Source organism: Atractosteus spatula, chromosome 8 (assembly GCF_055471065.1).
Source record: "Atractosteus spatula isolate fAtrSpa1 chromosome 8, fAtrSpa1.hap1, whole genome shotgun sequence".
In the NCBI taxonomy this organism is placed as follows: Eukaryota; Metazoa; Chordata; class Actinopteri; order Semionotiformes; family Lepisosteidae; genus Atractosteus; species Atractosteus spatula.
In genome coordinates this window covers 17662824-17684921 of record NC_142713.1, presented here as the reverse complement: position 1 = coordinate 17684921, position 22098 = coordinate 17662824, and the positions used below count along the sequence as shown (strand labels likewise).

At 36.3% G+C, this 22098-nt stretch overlaps 1 protein-coding gene and 1 non-coding gene across 5 annotated transcripts in view; both read right to left on the bottom strand.

Moving 5' to 3' along the window:
- The window catches only part of tspan9a (tetraspanin 9a), a 196337-nt gene that overhangs the window by 21408 nt on the left and 152831 nt on the right, over positions 1–22098 (bottom strand). The gene's annotated exons all lie outside the window — the stretch shown is intronic.
- Positions 12041–12112, bottom strand: trnag-ucc (transfer RNA glycine (anticodon UCC)). The gene has a single exon. It is a non-coding gene; the product is annotated as a tRNA-Gly (tRNA).

The following is a 22098-nucleotide window of genomic DNA, read 5'->3' as shown; positions in this document are numbered from 1 at the left end:
TTTCAAATCCTAACAACGCCAAAATCATGGCTCACGATTGGTCATGTGTTATCATAAAGCTGATCCTCACAAAACCACTTGATCTTCTTAAGCTATTTTAATCACAGCTTCCAATAGCTAAAGAATTCATATATACATGTCTTGTTAAAAGGAGGCAGAACAGAATGTAGACACTTAAGTGATGCTAGCATTGTCAGACATACAGTAATCCTTGCATATAATGCTTTTTATAATGAAAGCAGTATTGCTTCATTTCAAATCTATTCCTTGTGTCGGAGCAAGGTTTATTTTTCCTGCATCACTACCTTGTCATGAACAATTAACATTGTTATAGGTCAGATTAGGAGTGATCTCTAGCTTAGGCCCAACTCTCACAATCCATCTTCAAGACTTCAAGATGATTTTTTTAATGATTGGTTAATTTGTTGAAATTAACCAGTCTCGTTGTCACTAACAAGCTTTATGTGATTATCATTGTGGTTAACCACTTTAGTCAACACTTTTGATCCAGTGTAAGTGACACAAGCTATTTAGAAATTGATAGATGGGTTTTTTAGTTAGTTTGCCAAGATGGGCTCTGCCTGCCCTGCAATCCTGAATTGGATGAACCAGTTAGAAAATGGATGGATGAGTGCGTTTTCTAATTATTTTAAAATTGCTTGAATTTCAACAATTGTTGAGGTTTTCATTTACATTTTGCAGTCACTGAGAGATTGTGCAGAATTGCACATCATTCTACAGAAACAGAACTAGGTGCTGTAATATTTCTGTTATATATTTATATTTTTATTTCTGGATTTTGCGCTTTCTGGGCTTTAAATAGCCCTAAAGACCATCTCTACTGAGTGAAAACCTAAGAGGAAGAAGGTATTTCAAATGTCATTCATTCTCTTTAGATAACAGGAAAAAGGCCCAAAGGAAAAAAAAATAAATTTGACAGGGGGAAAGGTTAGGGATTCTGAAATATTGCTCATTTCAGGGCAATTAAAAGACACCAAACATCTCTTAGTTTTAACTAAGCATTCAAGGTCAGTTTAACAGACATTTGGAGTAGCCTGGAGTACCCTATGTTAAGTGGTTGCTAAGGGTCTTCATCACTGACATTTGTGTTTTATCATCCTGCTTTTCTCTTACAGCTACAATACTGTGCTCAGTGACACAAAACCAACCACTGCCGAAGAGCAATTTAATCTTTTTGCAACTCAAAGACAGTATGTGGTCCCTGAATGCTTGGCAACAGCTTAACCTTTTTTGGACTTTATCTGAAGTTTCTCTCAGAAGCCTCCTACCAGCCACCCATAAAGATGATTTTCATCAAGCTGTCCCCTTTATTACAAAGGACTGTCTTAGGGCCCTGCAGGATTTAAAACAAGATTGGAATCCGTGTGATCTTAGCTGACCTCTCACAAGCTTCCAGGCTTTCTCAATTTATTAGCTTGACAATGCTGATTTGAAAATATCTGTGCAAATTTAAAGTAGACCGGAACGTAAAAAAACTCCCAAATCCTTCCTCTCTTTGCACATACAGTACCTTCTGTGCAAGTATCTTTATCTAACGATAAGACCATATGCTAACCCTACCTCCTCTCTTTTCAGACTTCAATAAAAGTAGGTCTTTAAAATTCAATAAAATGATCATTCTCAGCGGACTGGCAGGATATCAAAAGTGTTGTCTCCCAGGGGACAAATGAAACGAGTATAATTACTATTTGTTTTGCTATTACCCACAAGCAACATATATCCAAGAACACTCTTCACAAATGTGTTATTCATGTAAACTATAAAATAATATCAGCCTCTGGTAGGACTGTGGTTTCAAAAGGATTGTATTTCATTGATTCTTCCAAAACATAGCAGCATAACAAAGACAGAAAAGCTTTGCAGCAATTACCATTATATTTAAAACTGTCACATTTATCAGGCCCTGGTCACTAAGTCTAATCTTGCCATTACAGTAACTACATGAGAGAGGCAACTATGAAACAGAGAAGATGAAAAAGAGAACTTCTTTCTCTTGTACTTCAACACTGCATGTTAGGAACGCAGGTCTTGGCTTTCTTTTTCTCAACTTGGAAACACTGCTACAAACTACTAGAAAGAAGTGTTTCACAAAATAATTAATGTAAATAACTAAAACTGCCAGTCCACTGAGAATAATCACTTATTCTTAAGAATAATCACTATAATTTTAAAGAATTACTTTTATTGAAGCCGTCCTTTGGATGAGTCGTAAAACCGTGGTCCTGACTCTCTGTGGTCATTAAAAATCCCAGGTCATTTCTCGAAAAGAGTAGGGGTGTAACCCTGGTGTCCTGGCCAAATTTCCCATTGGCCCTTACCAATCATGGCCTCCTAATAATCCCCATCTATGAATTGGCTTCATTACACTGGTCTCCCTCTCTCTGTGTGGTGAGCGTTCTGGTGCACTATGGTTGCCGTCGCATCATCCAGGTGGATGCTGCACATTGGTGGTGGTGGAGGGGAGTCCCCATTGCCTGTAAAGTGCTTTGAGTGGAGTGTCCAGAAAAGCGCTATATACTGTAAGTGTAAGCAATTATTAAGTATTATAATTATAAAAGGAACATTCTGGAAAATAGTTTAGCCAATTTATGTATCTGTGAAAATGGGTATAAACCAAATAGTCATCAATTAACAATAATTATTAATTTTCAAATTAATCAATTTTGCAATTGCTCAAACTGCTAGTCATTTATATATACACAATCAAAACTTCAAGCTATCACAGTAATTACTATGTATCCAGTTGCAAAGAATTATACCAAAATATATAGTTCAAATATGCATAAATTATAAATGCACTAAAGTAACCCAATTGGTCAATTTCATGCAGCTGTAAATGAATATACCTTATTTTAGGTGTTGGTGTTAAGTATTATTTATTATTATTAAGTATTATTTTAAGATGGTCATGAAGACACTAAAGGGTAAAACCAGGTTTATCTTTCATCTGTGGCAGTTTAACAGAAGTACTATGAGAAAAGATTGTTGAGCAAAAGAACAGAGTTTAAAGTATCATCTCAACTGACTCAGAAAAATACAAGGACATTTTGTATTACATATTTGTATATTGATATTAAATGTTGATAGATCAATCTGTTTATTAATAAGGTCATAATGTCTGTATACAGCCTTTGGCTAATATAATGCAATCACTCAAACAGGTTACTCTAACAGGAATTATATTCACTGAAATCATGTGTTAATTTAGCTACCTCTTCTTTTTTTCACAGACAGTATATTATATTGATTTTAAAGGCATATTCTAGTATCAAAGCAAGAACAGGAAAACCATACGGCAAAAGGTTAAAAAGTCAAAAACAAACTCAGACTGTTTCTTCACTCTAGTTTTCCTGTAGATCCTTGTGAAAAATATACTTTACAGTACTGTAGATTCCCCATTATTTGCCTCTCATTAGTCTTAGTAAAGTGAATCATATACTTGTATCATCCCGTCTTATTGCATTATAAATGTCTCCTGGAAAAGATCTGAGGTTATTGTGTGAAATGAACTCTAAATTGGTTAAACAATGCTTTTTCATAATTAAAAAGGTGCCATTCTGCATCTTTCCAGTATCACACATTGGATAACCACAGCTATTTGCCTTTTACACTGTGCATTAAACATTTTAATCAATTCTCATTTTCCCTCATTATTTCCTAATTGACTGGAGAAAAAAATTCTAGCATATATTGGTACTTCCTGTTAATTTATTTATGTATTTAAATAGGTTTTAAGTGTTTGTGACCTGGCTTATCCTGCAGGGTTCATTAATAGAATGTGCTTTTACTTTCATGCTTTAAACTTTTATGTATGGCTTTATTATTGATACTGTAAAAAGCTAATACTAAACCCAAGAGAAATGTTGTTTCTACAAATGGAAGTTCAGGAAGGAGAGCTGTCAGATTGTATTATATAATGTTGTATTTTCTTTTGGTCTGATTTTCTTCAAGAAACATTTATACAGAAGAGCAATGGACAGCATTTCTGTTTCTGTTACGTCAATGGCAAGATTTATGTACTGATTGAATAAAGGATTTGTTTTTAGGTTTAAAGGAGGTTTGAGGTTTAACTGTTTTGCACAGATATTGCTGTTTCACATGTTTTGCACAGTGTAAGGTTAGATGAGGCAGCCTTTAATAATAATTTTAAAATAATAATTACAATAGTTACAATAATAGTTACAATAGTACTAGGACACTTAGATTTTACTGTACAGTGTATGTGCACAATTTGACTGTTATGAATGACAATCAAAGATGGTCTTAAATGCAAAACTCTTTCAGCTTCTTCAGTATGAGTGCAAGTTGTGTCTCTCGGCTGAATAATGTTGAACATCGTTTGCTACTGCTGTTCTATGCAGTAGTCTTAAATCCTGAAAAGAACTAATTCATATGGATTTTCATTCTTTTACAACATTCCTCCTTCAGATGAGACATTAATCGGAGGTCTTGAATAGCTGGGCACTAAACATCCCAGGGCACTGCTCACAAAAGTAATGGTGCCCTAACCATGTTCAACTCTGGGCTGCACAATTTGGCACAAGTTCAATGTTCAATGGGTGAAGCCATTTCTCACTTCTCCGCTGATCTGCTGTGTAACACTGATGCAGTTTGTCACTTAGGCAGGTGCTGCACCTAAGTGGTTAAAGTGGGTCCTTATATGGTGCAAATGCAATCAATCGTTATTTTATTACAGTTGACAATTTAAATGCTTCGGCATTATTTGGGAGGAAGTGGTGCATAAATGAAATCAATTCTAAATTATTAATTATTAAGTTTTAATAAATACTGAGCTGTTATCATGACTAACATTCTAGGTTTTTGCAACATCACCTGAGATCACGCTTGGTAACCCAGCAAAGACCCACTAGTGCCTCATTTTCCTTTAGAAATACAATATATAGCTTGTCGGATACAAGCAACACACAGCATGGATAAATCCTGCTGTACCCCTGAGGGGATTTACTTCTTTTAGAACATTTTTTCTAAATCCTAATTTATTGATCTTTCTAAAAAATAAATATACCCAGTGGAATTCTAGACGAAAGAAAGCTTTTGTGAGGATTTTCTTTTGTCAAATCATAAACAATTTGAAAAAAACTTTCTTTTAAAGTAGAAATCTTTAAGACCACATCAAAATATTTTATCTGCAGCCAGTAAGTGGCAACTGACAAAGAAAGTAAAAGCAAACAACAAGTTTTAAATGATAAATGATGTAAGCCTCAAATTAAAAGATAAAAAGCAATCTGATACACAGATTCTTTCAATTCTTAACAGTGTAATAATGTTAGAGATAACTTTATCAGTATAAGACTACCCATAATCAGAAACATGAATCTTGAGATTGGGAGGACTACTCCAACCACAGAATTCCATTCTCATACTGTGACATTCTATCATACTAAGACATTATGAAATCACAGCTTCAATGTGAGGCAAGAGAGCAAAGGAAAACCTGGAAAACACATAAACAAAATTATAAGTGACTGGAAATAAGCACAAGGTACTAGCTACAGTTCACTGTAAAGGATTAAAGGCAAGATAGGCTAATTGGATTTTTTTATTAACCAAACCTTTGAACACAAAGCCACTGATGGTTATTTAAAGATTTGTTCTGAAATGTCTGCCACTTGGTTTTAAAAGGCATGCATAGTCATATCTCATTAAAAATGTAATTGTATTTGAAAATCATGGTGTTAATGTCAGTGTCAACTGTTGATGTGAAAAAAAGTGAAAATTGTTATAAAACTTTAAAATTTAAACCCTTTTTATAAAACAAAAATATATATTAAATGTCAGCTGAAAACCAGTTGAGCACAAAAAAACGTAAAATACTTCACAGATCGTAGATATAAACATACACCTATTTTAGTATAAACTGTAAAAATCTTAACCGTTAATGGAGTTCAATTAACATACACCAGCTCAGCACTGCAGTTTCTTTTATTTCTTTCAAAGACAAATCCAGGTTGTTTCCTAATGGATTTAGGCTTCAGAATCATTCTGCTGCACTGATACTTGCAGAAATCAATATTAATAATTCAGTAGTACTTGGGAATATTAAAAACGCTCTTTCGTATGGAAAAAACATTGGAAAAGCACTGCCCACTGTATACAAAACTATATTTTATACTGCATACTTGAGAATAAATAAATTGCATTTTACTATTTTATATATTGAGAATTAAAAAAAAATATTATAAAATGCAACAAATTCACAAAGTTATCATTGGGAAAGTTACATTTTTTGTAGCAGGTGCCCTGATATTTTACTTGACCAGTATGACATAAGTAAACTCATTATGCTGCTTAACATTTTATCATCAACAGGGCTGATGAACAGGTGGATTGGCCACTGTTGGAAGTTATGCAAGCTGTACATCTGTGATGGTGCTTTTCACCAGGTTGCAGATGCTGTCTTGTGGAATTTTGTCCCACTTATCTAATAGAGCCTGAACAAGCATGTGTGAAACAATCTGTTCACTGGTCTTTGAGCCCTTAATGCCACATGTCATCCCAGCTTTTCCCATAAATGCTCAGTGGGACTCTAATGAATCAATAAACATAGCTATTATATTTGCATCTTTTCAAAACATCACTTGCTGTCTCGGCACTTGATCAACATGGGTTTGTACAAGTGGATTTCTATAACACTCCTGGCCACACAATCACATTTGGACCTCCCAGTCAGTTGGTTTATTGTACACAACAATCAGTTTTGCCACATGTGCTGATGTCCATCAGGGCACTACATGCAAAAGACAACTTGGATCCACTCTTGGCACTGTCTACCTGAAGTGTTGTTTAAACATACCAATGACTCATCTATCTTGATATGACTTCTATCTTGATATGCAGTAAATACCGGTTCCTTACTGTGTTTTTCTTAATTTTTACCAGGCTTGACATTCATATTTAGTTATATAACCAAACTCATTTTCTTCAAATGTGCATAAATACCCAGATACGTCTTTACATGTTCAGTACAGATATATACACAAATCATTCTGACTCTTCTTCAGCGTAAAGCTGGGGGATGACAGCTCAGCCCATAGGAAGAGGTAGTCAGAAACCCCGGAGAACAGATGAAGAGAGATCTCACCAGTGCAGGGCTTTCAAGCATAAAGGTTACAGCAGTCATTTTTATATTTATATACAGTATATCTAACTTGTATAGTGGTCATCAAGTTTAATCATCTGAAACGGTAAACCTCTGAGGTACTGAGCAGCTTGTACTCTTTTAAAAAGAACAACAAGAACACTGCTCTACAGGAAACCTACTAGTACTTTGCAGACCTGTGAATTGACTTTGTATTGAAAAGTTCTTGTTTTTATTGATTTAAGACAAGATTAGTACAAGAGTTCAGCTTACTAAAATTGGCTCAGTTTTTGAGCTGATAGTCCTTTCCAAAACAAGGTAATTCTTCAAAGCTATGGAACCTGTTTGACCACAAACTTCCCACTGCAAGGCCCATTCACTCCACCACAATTCAAAAGATGTCTTGGAAACAGACTGAAAAGATTCACTTTTTAGCTTTCATATATCATTTATTATGTACATTTTAGATTTTTAGAGCTTTGAACGAAAAACATAAGACACCCATGACTAATTCTTCTATTTTGTGCATCTGAGGCAGACCAACAGGATTTTTTAATCAGCAGGGAAGCCGCGGGCATTTCAATTATTTATTAAATGCAGGGAGAGGAAAATTAACATTGAATAGCAACTGGAATTTAGACATATATCCGCTCTCCTAACACAGCATCTGTCAAAGGCGCAGTCAAAGAGATTTCAAAGGCAAAAGTAACAAATGAACTCACAAATATATGTTGCACAATATCCAAGTACCTGTGGACCAGCTGTTCACAATCTGCGAAACTGGGCTTTGCTGATTACTTGTGTCTAACAAGAACATAAAACTGATATTTTTAAATATTTTAAATATACTTCATATTTTAAATACCTCTTTTCAATTCAAAGGTATGATTACAACTTCTTAGAGTCACTTATAATTTACATATTTATCACACGTAAGAGTATTGTCCAAGATAGAGGGTGCCTTGTGTATCTGCACCTTTATACAGTATACTCTATATCAAGAATTATAGTATTAAATTGCAAAGATTTAAAAATGTAACATGTGCTGTACGACTTTAAAACCTAAGCTTCTATGTTACAAGCCAAACAGCCTGACTGGGACATTATGGTGCTGTTATGCATCTGAAATTAAAGAAAGATGCAAATGTCCAGCATTGTTTCTCAACTCACCTACCACCCTCAAAACCAACACCTGCTGGGAGAACTCATTGTATCAGATCCAATTTTACTGCCCAGGAAATGCTTTATAACAATGCCTACTAACTCAACAATGAGTGAGTGCCAAAGCTGTGTGGAAAAGGAAATAAAGCTTGCTTATTAAAGCACCCAAGAGCACAGTGTCCTCCAAGTGACTGAGTTAAATTTCCCAGAGGTTCTGGGAAATTGACACATTTGGTCATAAACAGCTTAATTGCTTTGGAAGGGTGTCTGAAGATTAGGGGAGAATAAGAACTGACAAAGAATGCAGCGTTTGTCAGCACTGTCATGGACTGAGAAAATAGTAGCATGGGGTTTGAACTCACTCTGTACATGACGAACGTGTAATGACAGCTAGATGCAATCCCAGTGCAGATTTAAAGTTGTAAGGAACAGAAATCAGGGATAGCAGCAATTCCCTAGGAGATGTTAAAGCTGTAACGTACAACAGAAGATCTTTTTTAACATGATCCTACTGTACCTTACAATAACAACCTACAGGCTTATTCATCTGAGCTTTGGGTTACATTAAAGCAAAAGTTGCACCTTATGCTGTACAAAGAAATTAAACTATTGAAATGAAGCATATCTTTTAAAAAACATTTATCTAACTTCTCAAATGCAACAACTTAATGGCCGTCAACTGCTATTTGTCTTTGTGGCAGACGAAAATACAAATTGCAAGTGCAGCTGTGGCACATCTAAGCTTACTGCGGCTCCACATCTGCTGGAGATCTGTGTCAGCCTCTGTTGTCTGAGTGGTCCCATATCCACAGGAGAATTGCAAATATTTTTGCAAAATACAATTCTATCATCTATTCTAGATGTACTTAGTTTTGTAGGTATACTGACTCCATGTTAGGAACACTCTATAATTATTTGGTATACCACATGCATTTTTTTCCTTTTGCATAATGGTACGTATTTAAATGTGTGAGAGAGGATTTTGGCTTTTCTTAGATCATTTTTCTATTACAGTACTAAAGAATCCAAAAAGTGTTTACAAGATAAAAAAAGACCTATGGGATTAATATCTAGGACTAAAAGATTTTCCTTTTAAACAATTTGCAGTCTTTTGCTAGTTTACAAGCCTTACTGTATATTTTTGAAAAATCAATGTCTTCAGAAATTGGATTTAATAATTTTGATTTAGACTTTTTTATGAAGTAACTCTGCACATTTTGCTTACTTAATCCTCACTGCCCTTTATAATTTAACTCTTCTGTTATTTTTGTAGCAGACATCTCACATTTTCAATTTAGGCATTTCACACCACACAGTTTTAGTTTGTCTCACAGTGAACACACTAGCAATCATCTCTTCTCTTGTTTCAGGTGTGCCAATACTTCTCTGAATGTCTTCCATTTACAGTACTCACAGAAAGTGTAATTTTCCTCCATGTTAAAAATGCATAATCACATTCTCTGTCAAATTACAATTTTAGAAAGCTTCAAAAGTTAAACTTTACTATAGTTCTTTAGGATACAAAGGGTTTTAAAAATAAATGACAACAAAAACTATTTTACATTCAAAAATATATGAGGAAGAATATTAAATATTAAACAATTTTTCAAATCCCTTGGTTCACTCGGGGAAAAGAGTCAATTATTCTATTTCTCTTTTTCTTTATAATGCCAGAGCACATCTCTTGCGGTGCTTTTTCATTATCCTTCTACCCTTCACTCACAGGCAATACTGTCCCCCTCATTCTCCATTTCCTACTGGTCCTGCGGGCTGAATCCTCACCGGTTTTGTCACCCCTGGTGATTCTGGGTTCTTCTCTGCTGGTTATCACCTTTATCGATTTCTGACTTCTCTCTGGGGCAGCCTCAGTCTTCCAGAACACTAGTGTGCCTCTTCTACTGCCCTCTTCTTACTAAACTGAGTCTGCCTGCACTGTACAGCTGAATTCGCCCTGGTATCCTGGACTCTTCTCCACTGGCCTCCACTTTTGTCGAAATTTCTGAATTCCCTCTGGGGCAACATCAGTCACCCAGAACCCCAGGACTCTCTGATCAACAGCCTGCATTGCTCTCCAGTCTTCAGTCTGCACCACTCGCCATGAATTTCACTTCCTATCTTCACCCCACAGTGTTGCTCCTTCAGTCCCTTCAGCACCGCTATTCAGTTACAGTCTTCATTCAGCATCCTGTTGCTCTGTTCCTAGGACTTCCTCCTGCAGAGCTGCCTCTTCAACTCTTTGCCCTGCATGGTGGCTCCAAGCCTTTTCTCCCAATCCTGGACCCTTCTCCACTGACCCATCCTTTCCCTCATGCTGAAGCAGCTTTTTTTGTCCAAGACCCAGGGCTCGCTTCCTGCTGCCCTCAACCCACTACCAAAGAAGCCCGAATACCGTGCTGTCAATCTGCCATGAATGCTCTCTGGCCAACATCTTCGCTGCCACTTTACTGGATCATATTCTGGATGGCCTTCAATGTCCACTTCATCGCTCTTCCTCTCTTCTCCCTCTTTTCTGGGTTGTCTGGGTCACCTAGTCACTCTTTCTTTCCTTTTTCTTTCCACTCCCAAGCCACCTTCCAGCACCCCAGGAGCCCTTTTCTTTCCTGCATTCCTGTGCTCTCAGGTCCAAATGGGAGCTCAATGCATGGTTGACCAGGCTCCGGATGCTGAGAGGGGACCAGAGGATGGGCATTAGCATGACCTTCTGTCAGCAAATCCTGGAGGACGGTTTCACTGAAACCCTGCCAGTCTTTCTCTTCCCTGCCTGGGAGGCAGTGGGCTATCATCTCTCTATACCATCGCGTCCTTTCCCCTCTTTTTTTCTTGTACACCGATCAGGGCTGTCTAGCTAAGCCGGCCAGTATTCACTATTTCTTTTATACTCCAGAAATTTCCTTTTTCTTCCCCGTCCTGTCATTCCTGTCAGTCTGTCAATCTGCCTTTTATGTTTTCACCTTGCCTCCATACCAGAATGCTTGATCCCCAACCAGTCGGGTCTCTTCGGTAGTTTCCACCACTCTCTGACCCGTGTGACTGGGTTTATTCCAAACTCACCCTAGGCAGGATAATACTTCATTACGTCATGTTACTTTTCACATAACAGCTAACATTTTATCTTTAAAAACTAAGATTGCCTGTATATGAAACAACTAAAGTGGGCTCCCGTAAACAGGATCATGTGATATTAAAATGTTCAGCCGTTTGCACTTACTGGGATACCACACTTTTCAGAAGACAATGGGGAGGGCAGTGATTAAATTATACTTTACATTAGTTATTTTTCTTGCAACTTCTTATTCATGCATATAAGTTCACTCAGTAAATGCAGCAAGAAACAGGAGGGTAAAATGTGTCCAAATATCACTATTTTTCAACATAATTATTGTGTATATAATAGGGACTCTAAGATGAAACGATATGCAGTTTTGCAACAAGTTAATAAGCAATATTTTTATTTTATATTATATTTTATTTTTCGACACTCCACTCAAAGTGCTTTACAGGTAATGGGGACTCCCCTCCACCACCACCACCAATGTGAAATTCGGCCAGGATGCCAGGATGACACCCCTACTCTTTTTGAGAAACGCCCTGGGATTTTTAATGACCATAGAGAGTCACCACTAACACCTCTTCCAGCAGCAACCTTAGTTTTTCAGGAGGTCTTCCATCCAGGTACTGACCAGGCTCATACCTGCTTAGCTTCAGTGGGTTGCCAGTTGTGAATTGCAGGGTGATATGGCTGCTAGCAAAGTTTCGTGCTGCATTGGCTGAGAATCGAACCCAGGTCAACTGCTTGGAAGGCAGCTATGCTCACCACTATACCACCAACGTGTCAATTTGATGTTTTGTGAAAAACAATAGAAAAGATTCAAGTCTTGCCTAAAAAACACAAGAGGCTTTATCTCACCAAAGGCACTTGGTCTTTAAAACTAGAATAATATAGCATTTGCAACTGATAGAAGTCAAATAGTCACAATGGATTCTTCATTAAACATTTACATCTTTAATTGTTCACTAGATCAACACTGCATTGCTTTGTAGATTAAGGCACTATAACTAGACCTAAGATTATCTTGAGAACATGGGAAAATAATTTCTCACTTCAATCTGTCCACACAGCATGTTGCATGAAATTAGGTTTCATGATCATTCATCTTGCAGTACATCCTCATCTTGTCCACTGAAAACCTGCTCTGGGAGCCAACAGTGTCCCAAACATATCCCATCACCTCTTAATAAGATACCGGGTTGTCAAAGACTGACATCATTTTGAATGCTGTAAGAACGCTGCAGTATCTTGGGCAATAGTGCATCAGTAACCTGCCAAATGTCTGGTAAAACATTTTACCAAATGTCTCCCTAGGTTGGACCATGATGAGCAAATGATGACATTTTTGACAGCATTCCCAGTGCATACATTTGGCAAAGGCTGGTTTGTCAATGTACTCAATCTTAACTAGCAGTGGTGACAAAATGAAAAGTTGAGACTACACAGTCAGCACCAAGCATCAATGTGTCAAGTTCAGTTACTGTCCTGATATAAGTTTACTTATGGTTTATTAAGTCTTATCTAGTTTCAACATAGTGTCTATTTTGTGCAGCTTGTCATTTTTTGTGTTTTCTTTTAATTTAGGTGAAGAACTAAAGATTTTATATCTTTCACTACAATTAAAAGTAATGTAGACATACATTATGTATAACATTAACAAATCTTATTAACAACATTTTACATTCACTTAATGGAATATCTTTAAAGTACAGCATTTAAAAAATGTTCTTCAAAAGCATAAATTTCATTTTCTTATTTGGACCTCATTGTTAAAATATGCCTAATAAGCCTTTTTTCTTTAATACAACTAATATATATATATAAGAGCACAGAAGAACAAATGATTTATTTCATTCACAAAAAGGAAATACACTTGTTATAACACGGTTTGCAATCAACTTGGTTATTTTGTCTGTCATTCAGCAACAGTCTCTTTCTTTTCTTATCCATTAAGATCCTTTTGTCTCCCTTTTCAGTAAATAATTTACCATTCCAATTTCAATGCAACTATGGGCTTTGATAAACACTGCTAGATGCAATTATATGCCATTGAAAACAGCATTACTGCCTCAGACTGCTGCTACAAGATAATCAAGCATAATCTGCTATGCCCTCTGTTCTGGAGGCCTGTAGCCTTATATGAAACACTGAATTTTCAGTCTGTTACTTCCCTTATTTTTTAACACATCTTGGAAGCTATACACAGCTATATGGATTTCCAAATATGAAATTAAGTCATGAAACAGCACTTACGTCAATGACAAAAACACAGATTCACACAGCACAGAAAAGATAGGTTATTGGCCTATTGATATTCTCTGGAATACAGGAAATAACAATAACCTGGTATAGATGTTAGACTAGTAACAGAAGCTTCAGACAGATTTAAAATATTTTTTCTTATTCAACAAGATTGCAACAGTATGGGTACTTTAAAGGGGATAATAATTAAACTTTTATCCCGTTGAGCATGGGAAGCAATTCTCTGTGACAGATAAGGGCCAAATCTTTTAAAAAATGTTATCATAAAAATTACATATAATTTCACACAGTAAAAAAAACATTTCAAACATTAAGTTTTAGACTTAGATTTGGCTGAAAGCCATTCAGTCGAATGCTCTTTTACAGTTTGAGCTAAGCAATGCATTCTCTTACATAAGATACTCAGTCCTTCTCAACACCTATGTCCTAGAATTTAAAACAAAGCAAGAGACTTTACAACTAAGTCATAGGTTTTATGCATGAAGTACATTTGAATAAGAAATCACCACTGCATTGTACAATACATACTGTATTTATTACCAAATAGTTATTACTAAAGGACCTACTTTAAGTATCTGGACTTACTTAACCAAATAAGCTGTAATATAATTAAAAAAATCTACATGGGGAAGATTTTACAATGAAATCTTGAGAACAATCAGAAGAAAGATCTAATACTCAACAAAGAAAAGAAAAATCAATTAACGTGTAGGCATTTATTATATAATTCACAGTAAAAAAATGATGACATTTAAATATAATGAAAGAGTTAAAACTAAAATAGGACTTTTGGTATTTTATGAATACCTACAGGTAAAATGGTGCTTTCCTGTAATTAATGCACTAGAACTACCTTGCATACTAACTGAACAAAGAACTTAAGACTTTGAATACAAAGCTTATGAATTTTTATACCACATTTCTAACAGACCTATTTCTCACTTTGATCCCTATTTATTTTCTTAAAAAGTACACCTGCCAGATACTGTACTTATTTAGACTTAAAATATATTTTTTACAATGAAGCACAGCCTTGACAAACATAAATGCAGATGTGCACAGGTCCATTAGCTTCGTAGATATTGCAGATTTTCAGACTCTCCAAAGAGCTGACTTCTTGTCATGGCTATGAATCAGTGTAATAAAACCTTGGACTGCAGAAATCCCTTATCATGGTTAATCTGTCAGATTCAGTCTTCACTTTTCTCACCTGAAACCCATTAAATGTCAGGGTGTACGGTGATGCTTTAGTGTCTTTTCAAAAGTGCTGTGGAAATACCAAACAACATCAACAACAAAAATGAATTCTATGTCAAATTGAAGCCAGTCCCCTATATTGAAAATTACACAGTCCAATTTTTTTATTATTTTTCTGGGGCGAAACAATCATTGGTATGGGGTCAAGAAAAAAATTCAGGCAATCATTTCCTTTAGGCTAGCAGTGAATTAATCAATAGAGATTGAGTTCACTTTATGACTGCCGCATAGAAACCCTTTTCAATTACACTCTCTTTAGCTACCTCTACAGTACAGTTAAAACTGAAAAGATTTGTTTTTCAAAGCGAGTCTACATCTGAAACTGTTTTTTTGCATGTGAAATGAACAGAGATTAGGGATAGGACTGACCAGGGATCATGATCCTCAACTTGGGAAAACGCCCCAAAACTTCCTGCAAGGGTCATATGTACAGTAGGCCTTGCGATGCTCCTCACAATAAATGGCATGCAGAACCTGTCTTAAGTCCAGAAAAGAGCTTTAGTGCTCATTTTTTCCCAATGACACTGCACTAATGTAGGGTTGATAAATTCTCCCCTCCTTCCTAATATCTACAGCAATCATGTTTATCTATCTACTGTATAAAGCTTCTGTACCTCTTGTAAGAGGACCAGAGGAAGGGTCATCCAGGACAGGTATTTTAGGAACGATCTGCTCACTATACTTGACTTAGACCTGACCAAGATGGCCGCTAAGAGAAACCAGCTGACCCGCAGATGGAAAGGGCTCAGTCTGAAGGACAACGAGACACAGGTGGGTCTCATCAGGAAACAAAATATATACGCCCTGGAAACAGTGAACCGGCGCAGAAGCCAGTAGGTGAATGCGTTTTGGGAGGAGATAGTGGAGTTTGGTTGGTGAGGATATAGATTTAAGGACAACGGATTTACGGAATAAATAAAGGATAACGGCATACGGTTTGTGATTTGGACTCGGCCCGGATTTGTGGGATTTTACGGACTTTTGGAAAATGGACTGAATAAGGATAGAGAAAACGGATTGTGGACTAGCTTGGAAGACGGACGAACGAAAGAAAAGGAGAAAACTTCACAAAAATAAAAGAAGAGTGTGTGGTGTGAGTACTTTCGTACCTATTACATAAACCTATTCCCCCGGAGGCACCACACTCTCATCAACAGAAGCAGGAAGTCAGTGCTGGTGACGAGGCAAGGTAGAAGACTCTCAAAAAGCCCACAAGACGTGCTCCAACTAGGGCTTTCTTCAGGGAAAAACCCTTCCTCAGTTACATCAAGATTAACCCGACAACAAATTAATACAATTAACTGTACAGCCACAAGTCCATTAATATGGAGCACTCCAGCAGCTCTATTTCCTAAGTATAACCTGGGACTTCAGCCTTCACAAGTACAGTAGGTGACCTTTAACTATAGCGCTTTGCCACTCCACTCTGAGCAAGTTCTATTTTTTCTAATTCTCTTTTCCAAGACATTTTGCTTAGTCACCCACATTTCTTAAAAGACTGCAACCTAGGTAGCTGCTTATTTTTGAACCTGAAGTTTAGAAACCTATACCTCCCTGTTAAGAATTCAGATTGCACATTCAGAATGGGGTAATTGCATACAGCTTAAAAATACAATCTTATCAGTGGTGCCAACAACAAGCTAATAGAAAATCAATAAGAGCTTGAAGGCAGAGAACTGCATAAGAAGCTCATTTCATTTCACTGCGGCAGGTGCACTGGTCAGGTCATCCATGGAAATGGCCAGGACTACTGATAGGGCTTTCAGAATCAAGTTACCAGGACTTGTGTCACGTGTTGCAATGGAATAAGTCCGTGACACGAGAAACTATAAAGTGAAAGTATTACATTGTGGAATCTAAAAATCACCCTTTTTTTACAAATAATTATATAACTGCAATCACTTTGCAAAATACAGTATACTGCTTAGTGGATGACAATCAAATACTGTAAAGGAACAAGTGACAGGTTTATTCCATGCTGAAATAAGCATGGAATACACCTATCACTTGTTCCTTTGCAGCCTACACGTGCTGACACAGCTACCCACTTGAACTACATCAAATACTGTATTCCACTTTAAATTTTTTTTTTATCTTAAGACAAAAACAATTCCCATTTCACATTTTCGGCACTGCAAACACTTTTGAGAGACAGAACAGATCTCTACAAAAAACACTACTTCACCTACATGTCACCTGCCCCCCCACTGAATTGTAACACCCTACTAGGTAATGCGTAACAGCTACTTTGCACCAGTAGACCTACTGCACAGCAAATCACCTGGAGAGCCTGGCTAACCTTTTTAAAACTTTTTTTTTTTTACTGAAAAGGATGTGTGGAGACAAGTGCTCAAATGTATTTTGAAATGGAATTTTTGACCTTTTGCAAAATGAAAAAAAGAAGGAGAAGGAAATGTTTGATTCACTGACATTATATCAATATCATACGAAAACATTTTACCCATCTAGCTTATATGGCATGTAGCAGTTAATCCAAGGAGCTCATCCAAGCCATTGTTTCAAAAGAAGCTAGGCTTTCATTTTCAACATGACTGGGTGGCTTGTTCCAGACCTCCAATACCCTTCTTGTCAAGCATTACCTCCTTATCTCAGTTTTAAATGCACTTTCATGTGATTTTCACTTGTGTCTCCTGGATGATGTTTCACTGTTGATTCTGAAGAAATCTATCAAGTTGACTTTATCAATGTCTTTGAGCCTGGTTGTCCAATCCTGGTCCAGGAGGGCCAGAGTGTCTGGAGTTTTTCAAGGCCACTTTAAAGCAGCAGCACATGGAGAGGTGGGAGAAGCTGTTAATTTGGTCCAAAAGCTAGAAGGTAGTTTAGGTTGGTAAGAGTCGAGTTGGACTGAATACCCGCAGACACCCTGGCTCTCAAGCACCAGGACTGAACAATCCTGCCTTTGAAGATATTCAGTACTTGAATCACCATTGGTGTCTTATTTGATCAAGACTAAAAAGATTCAATTCTTTCAGCTAGACATTGCAGGACATCCATTTAAAACAAGGAATCTATTTCGCTTTTCTTCTCTGGACTGATTCCAAAGAAGCAATAGCTCTTTTTTAAACCATTTTGACCAAAAGTAGAATTATTAGAGTGTTCCAAAAGAAAACTTCACTTGGTTTAAATTCTGTAATTTTAGTTGCATATTTTAACACTGTTTTTCCACATTGTCTGTAAGAAGTAAATTATGTGACACCATACACACCAAAAACTTTTTCTTTACCAGCTTCTTCAAACTTGGTGTTTCCCCAGATAATCCAATTACCCAACATGGGGCTCAAACCCACATCCCTGAAATTAAGAGTTTCATGTTCTACTGTCAAAGCTAGCCAGACTAATGACAGAGGAACAAAATGTACTCAGGAAGGCAGAAAACAGAGTTTCACATCAATTACATTTTGCTCTTCAGGCTTGTCTACAACATCATGAGTACCGTCTTAGCTGCATCAATATAAAACGGCTAAAGTTAGTTCATTCTTTAAAATCTTCAACAAGAACTGTTTGATCCAAGTTAACATACTCTATAGTATGTTTTAAAATGTCACATTTGAGCATTAAAATAACCCAAATTAAGTCACTGACATTAGGATGTTTAAGGATTTAATAATAAAAAACAAACATTCTAAGAGATTAATATTCGATTTTTGAAAGTTTTTTAATTCAAAATGTGCAGCAGAAAAAAGAAGATCCATCCCTGAAAGTTATAACGCCCAGGAATTTCAAGGAGGCCTATAAGAACTTCCAGAAAAGGAGTGTGCACTAGGCCATCTGTGATGCAAAAAAATGTTAAACTAGTGTTAAGTTACAGTCACAGGGTGTGAAAAACATAACAGAATCTAACTCATGGTAACATGTGCCATCACATTACAATCAGAAGAACGGGAAAACTCTGATGGGCTGCCACTCAGTCCACGTTATTTGCCTTCTAAAGCTGTCATACTGTACAGCAATGGATCTTCCCCTGGCCCATATAACACAGTAAGGTCAAATAAAGTCCAGCCAGAAACTCAGCTGATGAACACACTATATATAGACTAGCATTAGATGGGGTCCGGGTACTTCATCCATGCAGCAGAACCTGGACATAAGAACTTCTGTTCAACAGCTCTTGAAGAAATACTGTAATATTATCGCTGCCCTGGGAATTATGGGAAGTTCCAGACTACTTGATGTAATTATCCACAAAGATACCAAAAGCATGTAAAATTACCGAAGGTGGGAAAATATATAAAAAAGTTTTTGCAGTTTCTTCACAACAAAATCATGAATAAATAATAAAAGAAAAAGTGCACTAGTTATGGAACTCTTTTATCCAAATAGCCTTTAAAGGGAGAAGATCATATTTTATAAATGTAAGAGCTCATTTAAACAATTCCCTAGTTTCTACCAAATTTTTCAGTGCTTTTGAGATTCTGGTTTTGCTTGTGAAATAGTAGACATCACGTACCAAGCACAGAGACAGAACCAATCTTGTATGTTTAATTTTGTGGGTTATAGCATGCTCCTGCCTGCTGAACCTCAGTTATCTGTGCAATTTTCAGCACATCTGAACTATAAGGTAATAACTAAGATTATATTACGCTGGACAATATACAAAACAGCAGAAAAACAAGGTCTAATAAATAAATAATAATAATCAAATCATCATCAACGGAAAAAGAGAAACTTTAATTATATTTCTCTATATTGTAGAGAGTGCATTTCTTTTTATGTTAACCAATCTTTCAGACATTAATTTATTCCTAAATCTTTAAATACAAGTAATCCTAGCTGGCTCTATGGCATAAATCTCTTAAATGCTCTGCTTTATCTGTACAACAGCTTGTATAATGCAGATGACTATATTCCTCCCCTTATGGTATCTCTGCTAGCCACCAAGCCTCTGAGGACAGGTGCATTCTGGATTGTAGCTACTGTACATTCCATTCCTCCACTGACATGTCGGCACTTATTTTTGCATCCTTTTATGTCCACAAATGAGAACAAAATAAAACAAAATGCAGTTGGATAGAGACAATTTGTTTTATCAATACTGTTAGTACAATTTGAGCGATTTTTCCTTCGTTCAATGATTAAACAGCATTATTTTGAGTCATCAAGAAATACCTTATATTCACTATGTTACACAAATGGACAGTTTTAATTAGGATGAGCAGCCTTGGGAAACAAAAACATCATCACCAGTGAGTGAGATGGGCCACACTTATGTCTCTCAGTAGTGACACTAGAAAGTATTTGTTAACACAGATACAAATTCTGTAATGCAGTTCCCTAGTGTTAAAATTAACACCGTATTTGAAAAACAAAGCTGAAACCAAGTCTTTAATGGTGGTTCTAGAATTTGGTGCAAAGTGGTGATGAGTGCATTTACTGAGCCCATCTGTGAATGCGCAAGCCTTGCCAACCTGTAAAGAACTTTCCGCTAACAGACAAATGATTTCATGAGCTCCGCAAAAAAGAAAAATCTGCATTACATACTCTGGAGATGAAAATACAGCTAAAACACTGATAGAGAAGCAGTATGGAATACTGTTTAACACTGTAAATAACGTTTTAGTTTTCCTCGGAAATGGAGAGGCCGACCATGTTAATTTGTCTTCTTTGTATTCCGTAAGCTTAGAACTACTTCAGAATGTTTTGCAGTCTGAACACAGTGGAATGAGCTGGAATTCCCTATTGTAAAACCACTAGTCTTCTCTAATCACAATCAATAAAGACGTGACAGTTAGTCTTAGGGCAAATGTCAGTTTAACAACAAAGGCACAGTCACACTAGACGTGAAGGACTTAAGTGTGCAATTAAAAATATTAAAACTGTTGATTAAACAGAGTAAAACACACAGCAACTAAAGCCACTGAGGAGAATGAAATGCAAACACTTGGAAATGAAGGTACTACTGTAAATATTTGTGCTGGTGTTGCAATGGACCAATTGCAAATTTACTTTCTTTGAATAAAAAGATTCTGCCTATTAATTAATCTTTCAGCTAGCTTGAAGTATTTGTTTATTCAGTGATACTGAACCCTACTTAATGAAGGGAATCTCTGAAATAAACTATGCTCAAGCTTATATCTTGAGCTGAATATGTTACCTAGCCAATTGCATTCCCTGAAGTGGTCTAGGCACCACAAAAGAACTAGAAGTAATTTTGGTTAACTAGCTAAAATAGGTTTTTAAATTGTTAATTAAACAATTCACTTCAAATTCACTCACTTGCTCAGATTGTATCTAGAGTACATGTATGAATAACATAAGCTAAATGCTTAAAACCATCTTTAAGATGTATTTTTAAATTCCGTATGGCCTATTAATATCCTGTTCTCCAACTTAAATTCACTTCTCCGCAGTTTTCACTTGGTTCGTATTTCTTGGTTAATTCTTGTTAATTGAGACACACTGGCTCTCCAAGACCAGACCTGGATACCCCTGGAATATGACATTGCTTTGAACTGAGTAATATCCTTTTACGTGTTTCCAGACCAGTGGCCTAAATGGAATACATTTTTTATATTGTGTTGACAAAAACTGAACACAATGTTCTCAACAAGCACTGTATTTTTAACATCCCTACCTTCTACACCCCTACTTCTATGATACAGCTACTGTATGTGACATAAATGTTTGCCTTTTTGCTACTTCCCTACATTATCTATAAGATGAAAATGATGTCAATAAACACCTGAGACTTTATTTAACAGGGAGTTTACTTAAGATCAGTGTTTTCTGTTTTTTGTTTTATATAATTGTTTTATAATATAAAAATGTATATTTTTCTACCTGTATCAAACAGACTGAACTGTTCTATATTAAATGTAATCTTCCAGGTGTTTTGTACAGTTTTGAAGTCTAAATCTTTTTGAAATTCCGTTGGAGATCTTAAAATCATTGTTTACTAAACCTATCATCAATTAACTTGACTAGTTTGCTATACAAGTATCTAGATCATTGATAAAACTCAGGAAGAGTGGTTAGCCTAATAAATATCCCAAGGGTTACTCTACTAATTACATTACCCCAATGCAAGCATTCACCTTTGTCTGTATTCTTTGTTTTCCAGCCATTAACATGTTCATGGTAGAGACAACTATTCAATTGGATCTAACAAGACAGTAATAGGGAACCCAAGCCAAGAATGAGGCATTAAAAATAACAGTTCAGATTCATTGCCCCCTTTAAGATAATTAAATTATTTTTTTCTTTCAAAGGGACCAAAAAGTTTCAATCAGTA